We start from the raw sequence: 18,599 nt of genomic DNA, 5'->3' as shown, positions 1-18,599 counted from the left end.
TTAAGAGACAACGATATTTTTCTGTCACTTCTAGCATCAGTAACTCAGTTCCACCAATTTAGTCATCTGCCTGGCTGGCTAAATTTTTATACCATGCACACAGCCTTGCATTTAACTCCATTAGTGATTTATTTTTGCTGTCTTGTTATTCAGTCACAACTATGCAGCTATTTAAGTCACTGCTCATGTTTTTGCCAAGTAAGCTTATTCCAAAAACCTTTTTCCTGCTTACCTGGAGGGGTTTTTGTTGTCGGGGGTTTTTATTCCTTCAGTTAGACTTCTGTCCACTCTTTTGCAATGCAAAACATATTTGTCCTGCTGCTGTGGCCAACCCACCCAGTTGGCCCTGACTGAAGTAGAGGCAGGAGCCTGTGCAAAGACCAGCCAGTGGAACTGGCAGGGTTAATTAGCCATATTGCGTGGAACACCATGGAAATTCAGCTGGATGTACTTCCATTACTCTGGCTGCTGTGCTGGGCTACGCAGACCTGCACCGTGCCTGTGCCAGAGGGAGGACCTCTGCTTCCTTCTCTCCTGTCATCAGGGAGGGCTTTGTCAGCCCATGGGCTGGCAGCTTTGGCTCAACAATGCCCAGCCTGTGTTGTTTGTGTTGGTGTTATTGTTTTGCATCTCTGCGCTCGGGGTTACTCACAACTCTTCGTTGAAATAAAGAATATTCCTGTCCCTGCTGAATCTAAGAAGTCTGGAAATCTTGTGGGCAGTTTTGTTCTTGCAAGCCTGCATATGGGATTTTTGGACTAGAGTTTCATATAAGCTTCACTTAAATATTGTTTTATATCAAGTGAACTTCTAAGAGTATACTCTCCACAACATTGGGCACATGCTAAAATTTGGGGAATTAATCCAGCGACAAAAACCCTCTGTGACCATCCTCTGTGGATAAGGGTGCTTTGAGAATAAGTCTGTATGTGAATTGGTTTAGTTTGAGAAAGCAGTGCTCACTGCAGCGGGACAAACAAGTGTGATCAGAAGACGGCATGGGAATGAAATGGAAAAAAACATTTATTTGTAGTGGAGGAGAAGTTGATTTTTGAGGTGATGGAACCCAACAGAGGAAATACAGGGTTAATTTCAGATGTCCTTTATCTCAGCTCTAGAAGAACACGTGGCTGGTCAATAGGATTAACTACTTTTACACAGATTTGTACATAAACATTGAGGCACGAGACTTGGACATGAGCTGAGCGCCCTCCCTTTGCAATGATTACATTCTTGGATGTCTGGGGAGGGAATTAGGTGACAGTGGCTATTGGCTTCCCCTCAGATGAACCTAGCTGTTGTCATCTGGCCATCAACAGGCTGGAAATTACTATCTCGAAGGCACTGCCGAGTTTACAAGCAGTCTTATGGGACCAAAACCACTCCCTTCTCGCACTCTGCCTTTCCCATGTGAGAACCAGCGGCATCCAGCCATTTGCACAGTGTGAACTGGACATTTGTGAAGTGGTGCACCAGCCAAAACACTGCTGGTGGAGGCACCATGCCTGATCAAGGGTGTGTCGGCTTTGGGGGAATTTTGTTTGGTTGGGTTTTGGGTTTTTTGCTAGTTTTCAACTCTAGCCCACTGTAAGTTAGAAACCTCAGGCTGTAGTTTCTCCTCACTCACAGCACTGGAATATGTTAGCGTAAAATGTGTCTAAGTCAAATTACATTAAATCCTCCAGTCTTCAGATAAATGCACCCCTTGCTTTACTTTTTGTTGTACTGGGAACTTCTCATTAATGTTTTAATTAACAAGGTAAGTCACCACCTGTACTATTTGAGTGGTGCACCGTATCTCTGGGGTTGGAGTCTGCCTCTGCCCAGCCCTGGTCAGTCGACTTGGTTATATAAGGTGCACAGATTTGGGTACCTATAAATATTGGCGAGCAGCTGTCACAAAGGGATTGTGAACGAGCCGCTCGGGACCTCGAAAACATAATAGCTTGGCACCCAGAAATACACAACTTTGATAACATACTACAAGGTCACGTACTGGGGGGAGAGGGTAAGGAGGTGGTGACTGCTTTTAATATTTGTCTCTTTTATAAAAAAAAAATCTTATTTTCTTGCTTCGTGTTCCTTGTATACATCGGATATTTACAATTCTTATCACATTAGGATATGACATTCCTGGCCTTGCCAGTGCTTTTGTTTGGATATTTATAGCAGCTTCTGGTCATTGTTGAGCAAAGGCGATTGCCCTGCCCTCCGGCCCTTTCTTAAGCAGATTTTGGGCAGAAGCTCCTCTCGTGTGGCACTAATTGAAGCGACTGGTGGAGGGGATGTTGTGAGCACACTTGTGCTGATCTGCCAGGGTCTAAGCCAAGGGAGGAAGAGAGGATAAAACGGGGAGAAGGAAGGAAAGAAGAAGGAGGGGAAAAAAAAAAAAAAAAAAAAAAAAAAAAAAAAAAAAAAAAAAAAAAAAAGCGCCGGGCTTTGCCTCGCTCCGGCAGAGCGGAGGGCTGCGAGGGCTGCCGGCCATCTGTCCGCGCAGGGCGGCACGGCGGGAGCTGCGCCCGGGGAGGCGGGAGCGGAGCCGCTCCGCAGGTGGGTGCCGGCCCCGCGGGGCTCGGGGCGCTCGGGGGGGCGCGGGGCTCTTTGTGTGCGGCGGCGGCGGGAGCCGAGCGGGCGGCCCGCGGAGAGCCCGGCCGGCCGCGTCCGACCGAGCCGCCGGCCCGGGACGGGCAGCGCCGGGCCGAGGCGGGAAAACTCCGGTTGTAAAAGCCCGAACCCAACAAGTTGCGGTAGAAGTGCTCCGTGCGGAGATGGGGCTGGCTTATCCGTCGCTCGAGTGAGCCGCGCTGAGGGAGATCCCGTCAGGGACTGTCAGTGTGGGCTTCCCTCGGGTGAGTAACTCCGCCCGAGCCGGGGCCCCGGCGCTGGAAGGCGATAATATCGTCCGCAGCCTGCTCGGTGTGTGTCCGTGTGCCCCCGGTTAATGGTTTCCTGCAAGTTTAACGTGAAGCGCGGAGAGGCCGAGGAAGACCACAGGGGTTGCGGAGGGATTAGGAAGGCAGAGGTTAGTAACTTTCTGACGTGTTGTAAACCAGCATCGCTGTCAGAAGCAGCCAACCTGGAATGCTGTCCCGTATTTTGGAATTTGTGTTGGCATTGGAGGTTATCGCCTTTCGTTCAAGTGTTAATGTTTCTGGCGGCTTTTCTTGCTGTTGTTTTGAAGTTGCTGTGTAAACAGCCTGAGTAAACAACCGGGTCGTCGCTCAGCGAGTTGTGCGGTGGGGGAAAAGTGAACTTCGAAGTGTGCGTTTCCTAAAGAAAAGTTCGAAAATATGTGGTGGTTTTAAATTAACAGTAGTAATAGAGGCGTCTGGGCTTCATACCTCATTACTCCGGTTATTAATATTATTTTTGAAGATGAAGGGAAAATTGTTCCTTTGCACCTAAAACAATGTTTTAATGTCCTTTATGCATCTGTTAGGATATCCTGTTAGTGGATATGGTTATGTTTAGTGTACAGCTTGTATTTGTGTTTCTGATAACCTTGCTAATGCTACTGGAAAAATAAACACTCAGTTAACGCACATTACCTAAACATGTTTTAACAACTCAGACATAAATTATAGGCAGCAAAATGCAGTTATATCTGGTAATTCCTTTGCATGTCTATCTTCAAGTATTAAAAGAAATGAATATCTGTTAGATGTGTGTGTACCATCCAGTCTAGCTGTAGGTCTTGTTTGTTTCTTTTGTAATTGATTCTAGAAGTAGAACAATAGTGAAAAATGGAGTTGAGCAGCTGGTAATCCATTTGTCCTTTGCTTATCCCTAAAAAGATTCCTGGTGCAAAGTTCATGAACTATCACAGAATGGCTCAAAGCAGAGTCCAGGAATAGGCCATGCTGAAATCCATCAAGAGTTTATAAAAATAAACAGAGAAGCTGAGGTTTGCTTCCTCATAAACCTCTTAAGAAATATGTCCTCTAACTAGTATGCTACTCGCTGTATTCAAGGCGAGGAAAAACCTTGGTGAATCATGTGAATATTGCTCCATACTGTCCTTATCTATAATCAGGCGAACAAAAATATTTTTGCTTTCTTCAGTCTGAAATAGCTGGTTTCTTACAGAAGACCTTGCCTTCTTTCTTTCTCTCATCGGTGTCCTTGCTGCAAAAACAAGTCCTCCAGAATATAAGCGTTTGTTTTACTGGTTGTATTCCTTATCTCCCCTGCCGTCCAATTTATGCTGGTTTGAATATTTTTGTAATATTGAATTCAGTTGCTATTACTTCCTTCAAGGACGTTATTTAAACACATTTGTAGAGTGTGTGCAGTATGATAACGTGTAGCGCCATGGATATATTTAATTTTATTTTTACATGGCTCAATCTATTTCTCTTGTTACTTCAGAGAAGCAAGAAACATGATGAACGCTCCATTAGTGGTATTGGTAAAAAATACATTAACACAAGTGCACGGTCAGTAAGAAAGTGTTTTTATTTGAAAACCTTCTCGTACCAGACAGCGTACTAATAATCATAACCTGTGCCGCGTATCTTGAGCGCTAGATTGTGTTCGCTTTTAGGTTCTTTATAAATACAACTTTTATTCAGGATAGCTGCATTTTCACCAGATGCCCAGGCACCTTGTTCCTTTGCAGCCTCTGAACGCTGCGGGAATTTGCAGGGCAAAGGACTGGGTGTCCGTGGGGTAGGCAGTTCAGGGTGCAGCCCTTCTCAGAAGCCAGCCTCGGTATTGTAGGACACTGAGGGCTGATAATAAAGTCAAGTGAAATGCGGTATTAAAAATATAAGTCAAATCCAAAGGCTACTCTGTTGGTTGGATACCCAGAGCAAGCTGGAATAGCCACTCTGACAGATAACTGAAAATGCGGTGAGCGACTTTTGCAAGCCGGGAGGGAAATGCTCAGTTTTCTGCATGTGAAGCCACTTTCCACGGATCCGTTGCAGGGCAAGAGGATGTCCTGGTGAAAGGACAGGGGTTCACATCTCTCATGCTCAGTACCCAGGGAGAAGGACTGGACATGGAGGAGCAGAGGGTGAGGTGGCCCTCCTGCTTAGGAATGCTGATAGCCTGGTCCAAGCATGCTGGGTAGGGACAGCTCCAGAGGGACCCTGCAGCAGGGCAAGGGTGTATCGCTGCAGTGGAAAGTTGTGGAGCTGCTTGCAAAGATAATGGGGGACGTGATTGCAGCCACAGGTGTATGTGGCAGAGGTGGAAAAGACGTATTTGTGGGAGGGAAGTGTTTTGGGGTGTCAGATGTGGCAAGACACATGGTGGACATGGTGTAATGGTTTTAAGGTGGAAGAGAGATCAGAGGTCTGGTGGAGCAAGCAGTAAAGGCCAGCGGGTGACACCAAGAGCCAAAGGTTTTAATGCTACCAACAAGGAGGCTTTGCAGCTGGATAGATAACCCAGTTTGGGTGCTTTGGAAAGAGGGAGTCAAGAGCAGGGAAGAACCATTGAGGTTCCTGTTTGTCATCACAGACCAAGGAGGAAGCATTGGGCAGCTGAGCTGAGGGAGATGACATGCAGGAGTTTTAACTGGGGTGCAGCAGGAAGGCTGGCAGCCAGGAAGCAAGGGCACAGCGGGTAATCTTTAGCCTTTTCTGTGGCATATGTGAAATTGGGAAGACAAACTTGAAGTTCAAAGCAAAACTTAAGGATAGCAATGAAAATTATTCTGTAGCACTGAAGCCTTTTACTCTCTTTGTTATTCTCTCCCCAAGATTTTTAGTTTGTGGGATCTTCATCTTCTGATGTTTATAATGACATCATGATTGGGGATTGTAGAATGCACAGAAATTAATTTTCATAGACTTTGCAAGATTAGTTTCCTTTAAAAGAGACCTAACTGCACTTTTAATAACAGATGCACTCTGTTGTAATCATTTGCTAAGCAACAGGCTCCCTGTGCTGCCTGTGAAGCAGAAAAGCGAAGGACACTTTGACATGTCACGTAAAGCTTACGTAAAGTTTGTGAGCTGCAGCAGAAAGAGTGAGTGACGAATGCTTTCGGTTTTGGTCCTTACATGAAAATAGTTTAAAGTTGGGTATTTTTCTCTGCCCGCTGCCATCAGCAATAGAAGTATCAACAGGAGAAAAATGGGTCGCTTGGGTTTTAGCATTAAGCAGCAAATCCAGGGCCAATAGGATTTAGCTGGGATGTTAAGGTTTATTCAGTGCATTTAGTTAATGAAGTTGGGGAGGGGAGGAAGAAGGAAAAAGTCAGCGTCTGGGCTTGGGGGAAGGGTTGAAATAGCCTGCTGCCACTGAGTGCATCCTACGGTGACTCCTCCTGATTGATAAATGCTCCACAAGACAAAAAACAACTGAGCAAAGGAAGTTTTAATTAAAAAACAGAAGCTCATTGCCAACTCTTTTGGATTAAAATCGAACAGAAAGTTTGTAAAAGACATCTACTTGTTCTTAAGGGTGTGTGTTTTTATCCCTAAGGGTGTCGTGCCCATCAGCTGGTGAGAGGAAAGAGGGAGATAATACATGCAAGCATCCATAAAGTGGTCATAGAGCCATGGAGATATTCAGCAAGAGCAATTGTATGTTAATATTCATCAGTCAGGCACAGAAGTCAAGTTCAGGCTAACAAACTCCCTTTTGCGCACTCTGCCAGATTTCTAGCAGTCTGCCCATCATCCCCTGTGCACACGGGTGGCCCTTTGCTGTGCTCACCCATATTCTGAAGGCTTTTTGTCCCCTGCCAGAGGCTGTCATCTTATGTATACACATGCTCTTCAGCATCTTGACTTGCTTTCTGAGCCCTGGAAGCCTTCAGCATAGAGACACAAAAACCAGTTAGTATAGAAAGTCATTGTTATTTAAAATATAAAGGCCTATTATATATGTGTCAAAAAAAATTTTGCAAACCAACATGAATTGATCTCTTCCCCCAAGGGAGTTAGTTGGTTGGGTTTTTTGATTCTCCTTCTCTGATTCTAGCTCTCACTTGGATCAGACCTTGTTTTCCCCAAAGCTGTAAGGGTCATTTAGAGTCGGATGAAGTTTCTTTTTCCCGTGCACCTCCTCGGAGGCCTGTGTTTGACCGCAGTATCTCAATGCTGCTGGGAGTCATTGAGCTGCAATCGACGCTGTCGGGTCTCAGCCAGTGACCTCGGCAGACTTTCCTCCTATGGGGGATGTGGGCACCGGTGGCAGGATCTGACTAACTGTATGGAATAAATAAGCAGCAGGTTTACAAAATTAATAAAAAAGAGTCCATGTACCTGTTGTTCTTGGTGTAATCTAGTTGCTCAGCCTATAGCTTGATACAATTCTGTGAGGAGGATGCTGCAGTATTTCTTAGTAGGATTTATTGCAGTGTCACCTGAAAACTTTCACAAAATGGTCTGAGAAAAACTTGAATGTGGGATTTTTTTGGTGGGGTTTTTTTTTTTGTTTTTTTTTGGTTGTGGTTTTGTTTTGTTTGTTGGTTTTTTTGTTTTTTTTTTAATCTTACAAACATTTTAAGGTAAATATTTTCAAATTTTTTTTTTTTAAAAAAAAGTAGTGAAAGTGCTTAGGAAAACACAGTACTTTTCTGCTTTGTCCTGTACCGGTTTATTTCTGTTAGATTCACAGTACATTTACTGACAAAAATTTGCTTGCAGAATAGTTTAGGCACATGTCTGTAATAAAAAAGAAAGAATTTGATTTCATTAAAATTAAACAAACCAACAAAAGGACTTGACTGTGATGCTTACAGCAGGGCTTTATGAATGTTCAGCCAGCTTTCAGAAAATGAGGGTGGCTGTGTCAGAACAACAGTCCCAGGCATGGCAGCAGGAGTCTGGGCAGCTGTACACAGACAATGTGGAGGTCTAGGAAAAGACTTCCATCATCTTTTATATAAAAATAGGTATATGTTTGTTGGTAAACAAGTACAGATATTATTGCTGATATTAGGACTTTATGAAATGAAATCTGAACAGTCTGTCTCAGTGGCAACAAGGGAAGCTTAATATTATCCCAAATACAGAGCACACTACAGGAAAGTGAAGAGGGGTACATCTCCCAAGAAAAAGAACATTTTTGGATGGATGTATTAAGTGTTTGGTGCAATGTCCGCACCATCTAGATTTGTATTTACCCCTGTTGTCAAATATTTTCTTGTCAGTGGGCAGTAAAGCACTTATTCAGCATTTGAGCCTAAACGACTAGAAGGACAGAATCTGAGACTTGAAGACCATAAAATGACTTTCCTATGATTTCACTCAGTTGAACTTTGTGCATGCCTTGAGGATTCATTAGTATAGTTCTAGCTACATGCCAGCATCTACCCAGAGGAGCAAACAGAAAATTGCTGTCTGTGTTGTAATATTAAACATTGTAAACAGTAACAGCAGAGATTTTATAAGAAAAGGCTGTGAAATGTCGGGGACTGATGCAACCTTTGTAAATGCTGTAAATCCACTCCATAATTACCATATAGTACTGGATTAAACACTGAAGGTCCTTGATCTGCATGGATCTGGTGGAGATTTCCTTTGATATGATCAAGCAGATTAAAAAACTGTTTTCTTTCTTTATAAGTGTATGGTATACCTGTGAGAGTAAATTAAAATAAAATGTTTTGCTCCTGCAGATAGGGAGATGTAAGAGTTCTACTTTTTTTCCACTAGAGAAGTTTATAGTATTCATTCACAATGATGATAATCAGCCTTGAAGTTCCAGGTCCTTTTAAGTTAGAGAACTTTAGATAGGTGGATTTTGATTGAGTAGTAGGGAACATCAAAAGTTGCACCATTAGATTTCTCTGTGAAGAACAAGGACTCTGTGCAGACACCAAGACAGAGATGCGCTTTGTTTCCCCCTTCCTCCTTCCCCCATCAGCATTCACAGTGCAGAAGTAGAGATGCCTGCTAGGTATTGAAGAGGCTGTCACTGTTATTTTACTGTGAGCATCCCACAGTGACTGGGGTGGAGTAGGGGAAGCTGGATAAAAATTATAAGAGCTATTCAAACTGGCTTGTAACAAAGTGCAATGTCCCCTCAGTGTTTCTAATGTCAGATAAGTAAGATTCTGATAATCTGATCCCATGTTTTAAAATGCTGCATAAATTTTGGAAGCTTCTCTTGTTTGTGTAGGAATAATAGTTTTTTGACAAAAGACTCCAGCATTAGCCATGATGGTGGAGCCTCCTAAAGCTATTATTTTTCCATTGACTACCTAGAGCAGATCCCCAAGCAGCCTCCAGTCCTGACAGAAGTGTGGCTGCACTTAGAGGTGTCTGTTTGGAGGTGACTGTCATGTACTGGGTGTGGCTTTTTCCCACACTTCCAACCAGTGTTGCTGCTGGCCTCTTGTTTGCTTGCAGGAACCTTAATTGCCAGTATATCTCTAGGAGCTTCTAGTACCAGTTAATCTGTTGGCATGACCTGTTATAACTTAATATGTGACATCGTGGTATTCATCCTCTTATTGGTAGCTAGAGTTTCTGAGTAATTTCCCCTATGTCTTGAAAAGCATGCTTTTAGAAGGCACTGATCTTGAGCTGTGACACAGTAACTTCACACACAGAACTATTCCTGTTCCTGGCTGTGGAGCAGAATGCATCACCTTAAACACTGGAAATGCAAATTGCTTCCCTCTGCAGCTATTAAGACTGTCATGACTTTGAGTAAGAGTAGCTCACCTGTTTTGTTCCATATTGCTGCGGAGTAGGATCACATCCATGGCTGGCTGCTGAATTCCAGCTGATGGGTGATACCCCTCTGTGGTACTTCCCAGCCAGAGGGTGAAACAAGCACCTTGCAGTTGTGTGAGGGTACTTTATAGTGCTTGGATGACACTTTCTGATTTCTTAGAAACATCCCTCCTCTCTTCCTGATTTCTAGTTTCAATGAAAAGATGATAAAAGGCAGAAGTATGACTATTTAAGTGACCTATCTTGGTATTTCCATATTTTCTGTTATTACCCTTTCTAAAGGGTAGCTTTTGGATTTGGTAAACTTTGACAGGGCTCTCTTTGTTTACTTAGGGTTTTGCCTGGGCAATTGTATGAGCACCATTTGTGGTGGATTACATATATATGTATGTATATATATACATGTATATATCCAGTTTTGTTGGTAGTTACTTCTTGACCCCAGATTTACCGGGAGGAGATTGCTGACACACAGTTTGGACTTAGGGCTATGCCTTGTCATTGCTAGGTTTCTTTTTAGGGTGATCTGCTAACCAGGACCTATTCACTTTTAATCCTGTTTATCATCTGAAAAGAAATCTCCCAGCACCGTGACCTTTCCTTGCCTGTTTTACCGCTGGTTAAGAGACAACCCCAGCCATGCTTTGAGTGGGTGTGGAGTTACCGGGGTGCTGGCAAGAGAGGCTTTACCAAAAAAAATGTACAGGAATCTATTTTACTGTGTTTTTATTAAACACAGATTATTCTGCGCAGATGGATAGGCTTTTACTTGGCTCAGGTGTAAAGGCCCTGCCAATATATGTCTAAACCTTTCTAAAGCAACATGAATTCCCCTTGGAGAAATACATTAAAGTTCCTATGAAAAGGGAGTTTTCTTTTACCTTGTGACCTTTCTGATTTCCCATCCCTAGACAGGAATGACACAGTCTCCAGTGAATATTATTTATTATTATTATTATTATTATTATTCAATAAAGTTAAAAGCAGATCACGTATATATTGGGGGACAAATAAAAATGTAAGTAGCCATAACTAGGGTTGCCTATGGCTACTAATAAAACGTCACCTTCAATTTAGCTCTGTATACCTCTAAGATCATACTTAAAAATACATCAAAATGTGATTCCCTCAATAATAATACAACTGAGCTGCCGGGAAAATAATTTTATTTCTAAATAAGATGTTTAAAATATATAGGACAAGCTTGAAAGATTGCAGGTACACCTTAAATCAGTTTAATTTCTAGTTCCTGTGCTGCTAATGCAATTCATATTTTTCAGATACATATATTTTATTACATGAGGGGATCATTTTATGAGGAGTTTGAGATTTTTGCACAATCCTTTCTTGGTTTTGTTGGTTTCAAAGATATTAATTCTTACTCAGTTGAAAAAATTAACTGGAATCTTTAACTACAACTTTCTCAGGTTTATACTGTATTAAATTTCTTGCATGCTTTGTTTTCTAGAATGTGGGCAAATTGGGCAAAATGTGTACTTATGTTTACCCTAGTTTAAAAGGGAACTACTTTGTGCTGTTACTACTGCTTTTTGAAAAATGTTTGAGAAACTTCGTTGCTTTGAATAACCACAGAAATGTTCCAGTTTAAGTTGTTTTGGATTGATACTTTTATTTTCTTAATAATAATTGCAGTTTTGGAGGTTTGGCCCTGCAAATATGTCTAAAGCTAAGGGCAAAGACTGTTTTAAAAATCACATCAGCCCAGATTCAGTCTAGTGATGAGTTTGGCTCAGCATGTCTTCTGCTGCAAGCCGTATTTCAAGAGATTATTAGACAAAATTTGAAAACTGTGTAGACGTCTCTTGCAGAAAACTGCTAATCTGCCTAATGAGCCTCAGCACTCTGGGGAAAGCCAACGAACAGGGTGTGTACTTGAATGCTTTTCATTAAAAATATTTATTAGCGTAGACGTCAAATGGATGGGCTACAGTAATAAACAAAAATGGGGTTATAGCTCATGTTTTTGGCAAGCTTTCATGTCTGCAGCCCTGAATAGCTGCTGTCTACACTTCTTATACAAAAGAAGGACTTGCAGAAATGTGTTTGTTCAAATAAATACCTTTTAAAACTTATGATGTGTAATCAACAAGGTATGACATCATCTATATTAATTTTCACCTTATAGTGTTCAGTTAATACTTGTTCAAATTCAATAGTTTTGTGCAAGCACTGAGCACCTAATTTACACACCTACATATGGTTTGTATATGTGGATACTGACTTTGTGATAAAAATGGTACTAAAGGAGATTCTGAGACATAAATGCCTTCCTTTTATTGTCAGTCTGAAGTCCTGCTGATCTGTATTCCTAGCCAGAAATGATCTTGTATTTTTAACTAGTTCTACTTAAATGTGGTTTACGTGATTAGTTTTTGCAAATTGAAACAGCTATTTCAATGTATTCTATTCACTTGCTGCCTAACTTCTTTGGAACAGACTCTGAGGGTTTTCCTGGATTTGAACGTGTACAGAAGACCAAATGTGATAAAAGTCCAAGCTGTAGGTAGCCTTGCCCAGTTGTAACATCCAAGGAAGATGCTGAGGATGAGATGTCCACAAAATCCCTGACAGAATTTCTCCTTGGTTAATCTGTTGGAGCAGTAGAATGAGAACAGGTTGCTGTCTAATCCCTGAGGATTTCTGTGATCCTCTGTCCTCCTACATCCGATTTTTGTGATGATACAACAATGTTCCCAGACTCTTCTATTGACTTTGGCTACAAAATGGCATCTCATTGTGAAAGTGATGTGTAATTCTGCTCTAGCTTGTATCTGGATAAGAACTTTTTCTCCAAGTAAAAAGTGGATTGGACAAGAGGAATCGGCTTCAGTTGTGCCAGGAAAAGTTTACACTGTATATTAGAAAAAAAATTATTCACTGAAAGGGTTATCTGGCACTGGAACATGCCGCCCAGGGAAGGGGTTTTGTCACCACCCTTAGAGATGTTTAAAAGACACATAGATGTGGCACTGAGGGACATAGTGTTGTTCTTGGCAGTCCTGGGTTAATGGTTGGACACAATGATCTTAAGGGTCTTTTCCAGCCTTACTGATTCTGTGTTTCTGTTGTCCACAGAAACTGTGTTTTCATAGACTTTGTCTTTTTTCTCCATCCATTCTCCTAATTTTCACTGCCTTCTTCAGAAGATCTGAGTTTTAAACCTGGATGGCTCCTTCTGTTGGGGTAAAAGAAAAAAGGATTGACTTTGCAAAGATACATTGTCCCAGTGATGGGATCTGTGGAAAGTGAATGTGGTATGTGCGTGAGATTGGAAATGGAGTGTTAAAATCTTAGCAGTATGTGTGGATAGAAAAAACTTACCTTGGTATGTGGATTTTTTTTCCACATTCTTGAGAGGAGATAATATTTTTATTGTTGCAGGAAAGTTTAGTGCTTAGTACAGGAATACTACTGTGTCCATCACCACTTTGCTTCTGTAGGAATAAACTGTTCAAAACTTTTGTATTTTCATTTCAACCACTTGGAATATTCAGCAGTGAAATAACTAAAGGTCATATTTGAGGCAGATTCTCCCCCTCATTCCCCCATTCAAAGAAGCCTTCTGGATCTTACGTTAATCATAAGGCCAACCTCTTGTCTTTTTGTAGATCTCTGCTGCTCTGTTGAATGTTTTAGAAAAATCACGTTGGAGATTGAAGATTATTTTGGAAGTTTGATCTGTTTGTAGGAGAAGCTGATCTTTGGTGTGCATGTATCCACGTACTTTCAGTTTTGAGGTAAATCTCTGCTTATTCATTCCAATTTATATGAGAATGTATGTATGTCTTACATTGGCGTTATTTGAAAATTTGCAAGTTGGATTAATTGGGAGCAAGTCTTCTCTCCCTGTTTGAGGCACATCCTGGGCACACAATATATGTCCATCTTTAAGTATTATAATGGGTCATTTGCCACATTAATGCCATTTTTCCTGTATGTGGTTAATTTTAACAACCTGTCTCCCATAAGTTGGAGGGGGAAATAAAATTACTTCTTTTACACAGCCTGTTTTCTAATTTCATACTCAACTTCGATGTCTCCTTTGAATTCATCTCTGCTATTAGGCACCCAGATGCCAAAACGGCCCCAGTCTGTTTGGCGGATGACCGCAGGATTGGGTTGTGTCTTATGAGGCACGAGACTCGCCTGTTTTACTTGGAACTTACACACGTGTGAAATGACTCCACCTTGATTAAAATGCAATTATTTTGCGTGCTGCTGTGGGATATTAGGTTTTGAAAATGTCTGTCCTACATTCTTCTGTTCAGTTTTTCCTTCTTTAGCTCAAGGAAGTTGCTTGTCATCTTACCTCTCAATAATTCTCTTCTTTCATCTGTATTGTTACCTGTAAGTTATTTATAGACTATGATCATATTCTGCTCAATCCTCTTTTCTGGATTATAGAACTTTAGCTTCCTTAGTCTGCCTTCATATTCTGTGTCTTATCCTCCAGTTCCTGTATCATTTAAGTTAGCCTTCTTTGTATATGCCTAGTTATTTAATATCTTTTTTTGCAATACGTGAAGGCAAGAACTGTATGCAATATTTCATTTGTGGTCACATCATGACTTTGTACTCTGGAATTATTACCTCCTTGGATTTTTATGAGATGCATGCACATCAAAGTCCAGCAGTTGCTTCTCCTGCAAACAGATCAAACTTGCAAAATAACCTTCAATCTCCAGTCAAATACTGAGCCTAGTTTTAGATGGCATCATGCTCTGTCGTTCTAGACAGCATTTGGCACCACTTACATTCCAGCCTAAAGCAAGAATAGGTTTACTAATTGTGAGTAAATACTCCCTTGTCTTCTGCATCAGCACATTTCAAGTGTCTGTGGATTATTATTCTCTTGTAGACAAAGATAAATAAATGGGAAGGTGGAAAATATTTCCCCTGAAGTACATGAACTTAATTCTTGTTGACTTAAAAAAAAATCATAAATAATTCACCTTTACTGGAAATATGTTTGGGTTTTGGTTAATTTTCATGTGTATTTGTCATTTTTTTATTTCAAGAGAACAACAAAATTATAGTTCTAAAATATAAAGAAATTAATGGCACGTAGGACCAGCCCCTGGCAGGACTCTCACAAAATCAACTTCTGTTTCTGTGCTTAGGAGACCTCTAAATTTTTAGAAGCTTGGTTGGTTTGGTTCTTCACTCCACACTCATGCCCTCAGTACATCAAACCTCTGAACTGTCTATCTTGAATTCAAAATATTTTCTGTCTGCATGACCCAACAATGAATTACATTCATAAACTGAATTACATAGAAATATCATGTGGTTCTATTAATGGCATCTGTAGTAATTTTTATAATTAAAAAGAATCTTTATTTTAGCTTGCTGTAATTTACTTCTAGTGTGCATTTTCCAACTCAGTAGTCTTTTTCAGCTAAATTTATCCTACTTGTCTAATTCTTTCTCTACTGTGCTGCTCCTCCCTTGAGTAACATTTAGAACCTGTTAGTTCCTTCCAGAGTTGCTTATCTGTGGAAAAACACTACTAGCATCTTTTATACTAGCCTGAGTGAATCCTAGAATTTCAGAACTAGTAAGAAATCAGTTTGTTGCTTGATTATCAAATTAATCTACCCTTTCCAGTGTAAACACTTAAAATATTATGTGCTAATTACATTGCCATTGGTGATTTCTTATTCTTCCCATTCAGATTTAGCATTGTCCTAAGTGGTCTCATTTCTTATTTGCTTCCATACTAGTCTGTGCCAGAGATTAATTTGTTTCATCATCTTCAGTTGGAAAAAATCAAGTGTTGCTGTAATATTTAAGAAACACTTTGCTGCAAGGATGACTCTTGTTGCAATTCAGGTGAAGGTTGAGTAAGGCAAGCTGTGTTTAAAATGTGCCTGGTTCCTCCTGTGGTGGAGATCCTTGCCAATTCTGGCAAATCCATTTTGACTGCTAGATGATGCTTGTTCTTTTAAATAGTAATATAAAATGTTCTAAATGCATTAAGTGCTTTAAGATTAGTGCCAGAATGAATGTCATTAAGTAGTGTAATGAATCCGGTATGTTCCCTTTTGAAGTTTGCAGTCACTGAGATCTGGGAGAGCAGTGTTAGGACTGAAAAGTTGAAATGCAGTCCAAAGGAAGCTCAAGAAAGGGGAAGTACAGCAAAAAATGAACTGGAATTAGAAAATAACTGGATTTAGGGAGAAAATTTAAGCCATTTGGAAGAAGTTTTCAAACCCTGGGGCTGGAGTCTTATCTCATACCTTATTGCCACTGAACCTACAGAGACATGGCTTTGATTACTTCTATCTGTTCGGTAAATGAGTGGCCCCTTCCTAAGGTCAGTCTTGGACCCTTAGATGGGGAGTTTGTCTTGCCAGACTGTGCTGAGAGCCAAAGGGTTCAAGATGGTTTTTCCTTGTTTGTTTCCCTGATCTGTAGAACAGGTTTCTTGAATGCCCATGACAATACTGTTAACAGAAGGGTGGGGAGGGGCATTCCAGAGGACGGGTGTGTTCCAGGAGTGCCTGAGTTTGGGATATTGAAGGGGCTAGTTATTTATTTAATTTATATATTTGGTGTCATTTCAGATTAATAGCCTGCCCAGGAAGTTTGTGCTGTAGTACTTACATAGCAGGAGGAAAATGTGTGGTCGAAGACGGACATAAAGAGATAACAGGTTCTCCAGATCAAAAGAAGCCATTTGGTTCCTACAGCTGAGGCTCTATGTATTGTTTGGTTTCCAAAACAAATTATGCTTCTGTCTTACTGTGGTCAGCTGCAAAAGCCTGAGTGTGCCCTTCCAGCCCTGCAGATCTGTCCAGCATCTGGAGATGGAAGCCAGGGAACAGAAAGTGGGTGGGCTCTGCACCACAAGTGTGTGTCCCCATGGTATTTCTGGAGCATTTTTAGCAGGCGAGACATGGGCAGGGAGTGTGTGACCATGCTGCTTGTGGCTGAATCGCCAGAGAACAGGGGTGTATTTTGGGGCTTTTTTTGTTTCGTGCATGGTTTGGTTGGGTTTTGGTTTTTCTGCCTTTTTTTTTTTTTTTTTTTTTTTTTTTTTTTTTTTTTTTTTTTTTTTTTTTTTAACAAAACCACCTAGCTTGATTAGTCTGCTGAGTGCAGGCAGTTGTGCTGCATGGACTGGTTGTTGTCTTATGTCTGTACCTTCTGGGATGAGTAGAAGTGACTGTTCCATAGCTTCACCTCACAGGCACTGGAAATGCAGCTACATTTGCTCCTGAGTCAGCGGTTGTTTTTTTTGGGGGGGATTACTTTGCAAACAAACCAGATTTTCAAGATCTGAGCAGTAATCTGTAGTAAGTTGGCTTGCATTGTGCCTAGACTACCCTTGCAAGGTTAAATAGGAAAACAGGCTCCTAGTCACAGAGTTTCCTTGGGGGCAGGAGAAAGGAAATCTGTATCCATTAGAGGGTCCAGAGATGAGTTGGGCATAGGACATGAGTGACTGCCGTGTGTAACTGTCCCCTTTCTGTTCCCTCAGCTGAGGCAGTGCCTCCTGCATTCACAGGCTGAGGAATGCATCCCAGGCTGAGCTGGGACCCAGCTGCATTGGGGACATCAAGTCCCTAAACGTTGCTGGCATTGGGCAGGGAGTAAGGCAGCTGGGACCCACTGATGGTGCATTAATCCGTTTTGACAGGGAATCAGAGCTGGAAAAGAATGATTTTCTGAAGAGTTAGGGCATCAGAAGTTGACACAACAGCACCACTGTGGGCTTAAATTTGTTGTATCCTGACTGCTTTTTGTGCCTGGGTAATTCTTGCACCTTAATTGCTTCGTCCTTTGGCTTGCAATGAACATGACCAACAAGGTGTTTGTCAGAAAGTCTGTCTTTGAACTGGAATGGCACAAGGAATGCTTACAGAGGCAAGAACTGTTCTATCCCTTCCCTGTGCTCTCTTTCCCCTTCCCCACCCCCTTCTTTTACCCCCCTCCCATGCTTTTTTTTTTTTTCCCCCTTGTCTGCCAAAGAAAATGTAACACACAAATCAGAGTAACAGTCATTTTGTGCACTTTTGACATCAAAAAAGTGATCAGCTCAGGGAGAGCTAGGTTGCAAAATGCTGTGAAACAGTCACAGTTTGAGACCAATAGAAAGTACACTAGTTCATGATGCTGGGAGGACTAAGTCTCTTGGGTTAACTCTCCATTTCTCCTCTGTGCCCATTGATCAGGCAGTTATTAATAGTGAGGAGGCCCTTTCTGTTGTGATATGAGTTATTTTACTCTATCTGTGGCAGTATTCTTTGCAAAGACAAGCCTGTATTTTTCAAATTGACTTTATTATTATGAACCAAGGCTAATAAATTTTAATGCAAGTTTCCAACAGCATGTTTCTTTTATTTTTTTTTTAGTAGTTTTATTAACATGACTTTTGATTTTCTCTAGCTAAGCAGCCCTATTGCCATTGTGTAGAGTAACAGATGCTCAATAAGTTTTCATGGCTACATAAACGAAAATCATACATTTTAGTTCATCAAAAAATAAGAAGGATTTTTTCTGAAGTAGTCAATTATCCTTTAAAGCCACTCCGGACCACTGATTCCCAGAGTCAAGTTTTTATTTGCGTTCTTTACAGATTTATAATAATACAAATATGGACTTTAGATGTTTTAGGACGTTATAACTTGTTGGGGAAAAAATGTGTACCAGTCTCTGTTCTGCGTCTTTTGTTCTCAGTAAAGATTTCTGGTGTTATGTCATGTACTTCATCTGGATGTCTCTGATGCCATAGTTGTTCCCAGTTACAAATGAGAGGTGTTGACTCAGCCACAATATTAGTCAGTCAGACAGAAGCTAAAAGAAAACAATTTTGTTTTTCTAGATCAAGTGCAAGAGGAGATGCATACAACTTTTCTAGTCGATGTGCTCGCGAATTCCACTCTACCCGTTTTTGATCCATTTTTGATCCTCACAAGGAATCTTGAATGTGAG

At 41.2% G+C, this 18,599-nt stretch overlaps 1 protein-coding gene across 11 annotated transcripts in view; it reads left to right on the top strand.

The window, feature by feature from the left end:
- Positions 1 to 18,599, top strand: part of LOC120751994 (poly(rC)-binding protein 3-like) — a 501,663-nt gene that overhangs the window by 358,597 nt on the left and 124,467 nt on the right. For 8 of the 11 annotated variants that reach the window (XM_040062607.2, XM_040062663.2, XM_040062626.2 and 5 more), the window contains exon 6: positions 13,271 to 13,399. The gene's annotated coding sequence lies outside the window, so the exon portion shown is untranslated. Of the gene's footprint in view, positions 1 to 2,467; positions 2,551 to 2,713; positions 3,023 to 13,270; positions 13,400 to 18,599 lie in introns of those variants that run through there. The other 3 variants (XM_040062651.1, XM_040062617.2, XM_040062642.2) reach the window with 3 other exon arrangements.

This window comes from Hirundo rustica, chromosome 1 (genome assembly GCF_015227805.2).
Source record: "Hirundo rustica isolate bHirRus1 chromosome 1, bHirRus1.pri.v3, whole genome shotgun sequence".
NCBI lineage: Eukaryota > Metazoa > Chordata > Aves > Passeriformes > Hirundinidae > Hirundo > Hirundo rustica.
This window is presented reverse-complemented; position numbering and strand designations above follow the sequence as displayed.